Source organism: Bubalus kerabau, unplaced genomic scaffold, assembly GCF_029407905.1.
Source record: "Bubalus kerabau isolate K-KA32 ecotype Philippines breed swamp buffalo unplaced genomic scaffold, PCC_UOA_SB_1v2 scaffold_100, whole genome shotgun sequence".
In the NCBI taxonomy this organism is placed as follows: Eukaryota; Metazoa; Chordata; class Mammalia; order Artiodactyla; family Bovidae; genus Bubalus; species Bubalus kerabau.
The window spans coordinates 1-5595 of NW_026577954.1; the positions used below are offsets into that span (position 1 = coordinate 1).

General features: G+C 50.6%; 1 long non-coding RNA gene across 5 annotated transcripts; it reads right to left on the reverse strand.

Annotated features, from left to right (window-relative positions):
• Window positions 1–996: 996 nt before the first annotated feature.
• On the reverse strand, window positions 997–5194 carry LOC129641176 (uncharacterized). Of its 5 annotated transcripts, XR_008709242.1 has the most exons (4): window positions 4214–5192; window positions 1765–1887; window positions 1326–1479; window positions 997–1252 (listed from the first exon to the last, which is right to left on the reverse strand). It is a non-coding gene; the product is annotated as an uncharacterized LOC129641176 (long non-coding RNA). The 5 variants fall into 5 exon arrangements; XR_008709241.1 differs by having other exon boundaries at window positions 997–1515; window positions 4214–5194; XR_008709238.1 differs by having other exon boundaries at window positions 997–1479; window positions 4214–5191.
• Between the last annotated feature and the right edge of the window lie 401 nt (window positions 5195–5595).

Genomic DNA, 5595 nt, shown 5'->3' on the forward strand with positions numbered 1-5595 from the left:
GGAGACCGGCTCAAAGAAATATTTTAAATCTCAGGCAGAAAACTGGAAGATGTCTTGTCTGTCTCTCTGGATTTAGGTATGTGTCAGTGTGAGCCTTGTGGTTTTTGATAATATTGCTCAAGTTCTGAGTTCTGATTTCAATGGTCTCAAGACAAGGCAGCCCTTCCAAATCAAACTGCTGGAAATACAAGAAAACATTGACCTAAATGAATGTCCGAGTCCCGTGAACTGGGAACTAGTCAATATGAAATATCTAGTATTTTTGGTTTTGCTCCTCCACTATAGATATGTCTAAGAGTCAACAACATTAAGCACAACATGTTCATAGTGCCTAGGTTTCCTTTGAGGTAAAAATTGCTCTATTGTCATATCTCTCACAAGCCTGTCAGCAAGAAAGTACCTGGAAACGACAACAACAAAAGTAAAAAATGTAAATGTGATATGAGCTTTTAGACAAACCCTTAACAATAATTATACTCCAAAATATCTGCCTCTCATAGTCTTGATTGAAGGCAGAGGAGAAGGGGACGACATAGGATAAGATGTTTGGATGGCTTCACTGACTCGATGGACATGAGTTTGAGCAAGCCCCTGGAGTTGCTGAGGGACTCGGAAGCCTGGCATCCTGCAGGCCACCGTGTCCCAAAGAGTCAGACACGTCTGAGCAACTGAACTGAACTGAACTGAAAAACGTTTCTCCAGGTGTTTTGGTTCCCCGAGTTTCTATCCTTGTGCTAAACTAAGTGACGACAGTGTATTTCATAGCTAGGTCATTTCCAAAGTAATGAAAGTTCTGAAAGGACCTCCCTTTTACACAGAAACAAAAGAGATTTTTGACTCTCCATGAATCTTGTGTGGCACCATCCTGACATGTTAAATGTAAGAAAGCAATTGTTTTGTTTTGTTTTGTTCTATTCTTGGGGGTGGGGGAAGGGAGTGCGCTATATCGAACGCCAATATAAAAGTCAGTTCTTGGTTGCTGAAGTGAAATGTATGACTTGTTTTTATAAGAAGGTATGTGGAATGCATTGACACTTGAGGAAGGAAAACGAAGTAGTTCTGTCTTACAGGTGGAAGTTTCAGGATGGGAGAAGCAAAGGAATGGGTACAGAATGGGATAAGGAGGTTGTAGCGAAAGTGGACCCCCAGAAAAGGGTTCTGTGCCTAGCAGAAGTTTTCTTGAGATGTGGAACTGCCTTTGCTAATGGAGTTTCAGTTTCTTTACCTCTTAAGTGATGTCTTCTAGGTTGACCTAGAACAGAAATCTTTGGTTAGCTTTGGCTAAGTGGAGAAGTAGTGTTTCACGGTGACATATGTGATCCTACCTGACTGTTCGCAACCCTTTTGATATCGATGCACTGCTTCTGCTACTGCTGCTGCTGCCGCCGCCGCAGCCGCTGCTAATTCGTTTCAGTCGTGTCCGACTCTGTGCGACCTCGTAGACGGCAGCCCACCAGGTCCCGCACTCCCTGGGTTTCTCTAGGCAAGAACACTGGAGTGGGTTGCCATTTCCTCCTCCCATGCATGAAAGTGAAAATGAACGTGAAGTCGCTCAGTGGTGTCCGACTCTTAGCGACCCCATGGACTGCAGCCTACCAGGCTCCTCTGTCCGTGGGATTTTCCACGCAAGAGTACTGGAGTGGGGTGCCATTGCCTTCTCCCATATCTATGCACAAGCCTGCCTAAATAATTGACTTCTAGCTAGCTTTGGGATGCCAATGACCATCCACCCTTACCAGGCAACAGAGAAGAGAAAACACTTACCACAGGAGGTCCTGGTAAGCAACAAGGAACTAACAAGCTCCCTCCAAGCAGGATTCTGCAGAGGTCAACAAGAGGTCAGTAAGAGATGGCAGACTGCAGTCCAGAGGTCCTAGCGACTTCCATCTTGCAGCAGAGACCCAGCATAGTCCAAACGAATTCAATGTTGCAAAAAATAAGGACAGAAGTCTTTGAGCACATGACTGAGTTTAGGGGTGAGGTAGTACATGTATGTGCCTGGAAAATCTTAAATATCAGAAAGGAAAGAAATTAAAGAAACTATCAAGCTGTCCAAACTGATAAAAGCGAATGATTACACAGTTTTCTCTGTATACATTAGCAGATAATAATCTGAAAAGGAATTTAAAAAAATTCCCTTTCAATAATGTCCACATGAATACAACACTTTGCCATGTATTAACGATGATGACAAGACTGGCACACTGGAAATTATACACCCTGGCTGAAAACTATCCTGAATACATGGACAGATATTCCATAATGATGGAAAGACTTAAGATGGCAATCACATGGAATGCATCTTCAATCTGAAATAAATATTCGATATGGTTTGATCGCTCAGAGCTTTTGTGTCATCAATTGTTATTAAAGTATAAAAGAGATAGAGAAAGCTGCTGACTTAGTCTTGAGGCTGGATGTACACCCTGCTGGGTTCTAGCCAGGTATTCTACAGGCACTAGCAGTCAGCTAAGGAAAGAAAGGCACTGTCTCAGGTAATTGCAGCAGGCCCCTCCCCCACGATATGCCTTGAGATAACATTGGCAGCAGGTGAGTCATCCCGGGCCAAAATTTGATAGACCTGAATCTTGAAGAAAGGCAGTATTCAAGGCAAATATATCATTTCCTTAATATAGATAAGGAGAACAAGCTAGGAGGAAAACATACTGTTTTTTTCAAGTTGCTTCTGAGCCTTTTGGGGGAACCGACCTGAAGCCAGAGTCTAGCGGAAATACATAGGATATTTATATCACTTAAGACAAACATTTCCTCAGGAAAAAAAAAGCATTGCTTAGCTCAAGGTTTGTCTGCGAAATGCTTACACATCAGGAGATGGCTCGAGCTGGGTTTCCACACACAAGAACATGCATGCAAAGGACAAGCCTGCACAGCCAATCTGCCCCACCCCACAGCAAGCAGCATTTCCAAGTGACCTCCTTAGGCCTTCCCCAAACTACAGGGGCACCTCTGGGTTTCCTGTTTCCCTCACTTCAAACACTTTTCTTAAAAAAAAAAAAAATATCCCGCACACTTCTTGATAAATGCCACAGTGGAAGGAAACAGGCCTTCAATATTAGGAACTCCATTGGAAAAACACTTGTAGCTTGGTTTTGTTTTAATTACACCACCACATAATTTAAACTTTTTACACGTTCTAATTATTCAGTTCCAAAACACCAAACTTTTCTTCCACAGGGTCCCCATGAAAAGGCCCACGCAGCAGGACAGCCACAGATTCTGACATGAAAGTGCAGCAAGGTACCCTCCCCCCTTCTTTGCTGCCTGGGCGGCCACCAGGGTTTGAAATCCATGCACCCTACTAAGTTTCTAGGGTGCAATTCGTGGACCCTTCCCTTTCCCATCCCAGCAGGTGCTCCAGGGCCCGCTGGACTACAAAGTGCCAGAAGCAGGGCTGGGCCAGCCAGCCAAGATTCAGGGTTCTGTCCCTTGGACTTCCAGCGGACACTAGGCTGCTTGGGAAACCCGCGCAGACTCGGAGATTTTTCAGCAGAGGGGTGGAGCGGTAAAGGCCTTGACCCCAAAGGCGAGGCCTTTCTGCGACCGCCAGGTTGGGGAGCTCCGAAAATGTACCAACAGACGGCGGAATACGTGGTTCCCTGCTCCACGCAGTCCCAGTGCCCTTACCAGTGGTCCGCAGCCCTGCGCTGCACCCACGGGATGGCGATCCTTGGGGACCCAGGAGCGGACGAAATGGGTGTTCCCAGCCTCAGTGGAGACCCCTGAGAGCACAACTGGGAAGCCCTCCCCATCCCCGCCAAGAGCCAATCCCGCCACAACCGGACCCCCTCCCCTCGCGCCAGGGTTCGCCCCGCCCCTGCAGCGCTCCCGGCGCGTTCCTAGCCGCAGTGGCGACCCCCGGGAGCACAACTGGGACCGACCCCCACCTACAGCCATCGTAATCTCCACCCGCGCAGCCGGAGTTTACCCCGCCCCGGTGCGGTCCCGGCGCGTTTCCAGCCGCAGTGGCCACTTCCGAGAGCACTACTGGGACTGCTTCCCACCCCATCCCGACCGGAAAACGGCCCCGCGCCGCCCGGTTTCGCCCCGCCCCTGCCTCGCTCCCGGTACATTTCCAGCCGCAGTGGGGACCCCGGAGAGCACAACTGGGACCGCTTCCCACCCCCTCCCGACCGGAAACCCGCCCCGCGCCGCCCTGTTTCGCCCCGCCCCTGCCACGCTCCCGGTACCTTACCAATTTCTAGCGTTCACGCCCGGATAGGAGCAGGATGTAGGAGTGTGGGAGATGTGTCTGGAGCCTGACAGCCTCAGCTGCGCTCTGGCCTGCCCTTTGGACCTAGGAGCCAGGCCAACTTGCAGAGGGCTTATTGCCCTATTGTATGCAAACTACCAAGGCCTACCGCAAGGAGAGCTCTGTCGGAGGGAAGGGAAGTGCCCCAGGCTGCGTTCCCAAGCTGTTGCTAGGCAACCCAGACTCAGCGCTAAACGGAGGGAATCAGGGTCCTAGTGCCCCAGTCTTGGGGAGGGAGCTCCACAGCCAGAGTGTTCCTCCGTTTGTGCCCAGAAAGCGCCTGCCAGACTGGGCTTCCCTGGAGCTCTGTTGCAGAGCAGAGACGTGTGGATGTGTTTTGGGGCCTTGACTTGTGCGTTTGGGCTCCCTAGCACAGCCCCAGCGTAGGGGAACCAGCCCCTTAGCAAAGAGCTCCAGGCAGTGCTTTGTGCCCAGGCCTGGATGCCCAGTCCCAGCACGCGGGAGAGATGAGTTAGGCCGTTGGAGGGTTCTTGCAAGCCTGTATTGGAAAGGACCGAATGAGCTTCACACCGGCGGAGCTGCAGATCTGTGCCCAGGCGCGATAGGACAGAGCCCCTGTCGAGATGCTGCTCTGCCTGAGCGAGCCTCGCCAAGCCCTTCCCAGCTTCTAGCTTTCGCGCAGGGGAAGGAACAGACTGCGGAAGTGGGGGAGACGTGACTGGCGGGCGCCTCACTGGCCTCAGCTCCGCTCTTCCCTTCCCTTTGCACCTATGATCCATGCCTCCTTGCAGAGGGCTTAGGTCCCGAAGGAGAGCTCTGTCAGAGGGAAGGGAAGCGCCCCAGGCTGCATTCCCAGCTGTTGCTTAGCCGCCCAGACTCAGCGCTGCACAGGGGGAATCAGGCTCTCTGTGCCCCTATGTTGGGCATGCAGCTTCACACACAGGTGTGTCTCCGTAGGAATCAAGAAAGTTCCTGACAGAGTGAGGTTCACTAGAGCTATACTAAAGAGCAAAGACTTGTCCATGTGGTCTTGCCTTCTCCTGTGCGTTTGGGTCTCCGGGCTCGCCCCCAGCTCCGTGGAAACAACCCCTGAGAAAATATCTTCAAGATCTGCTTTTCCCAGTGTCTGGGAACTGGGGTTCGTAGGAGGAGAGAAAAGCACGCCTCCATCGGGAACGAAAGGCAGCCAACCTGCCTGTGATTTGAAGCCTCTATTTGGAAGGAATGGGTTAGCTTCTCCTAAAGGAGACCTCCAGATCTGCTCAGAAGTCGGTAATTCCAGAGGCAGGGTGCTGGTTCCTGATTGCCCTTTGCTAGCCTTGCAAAGACATTCCTAGGTTCTAGAGTTATTTTCCATGAAGGAG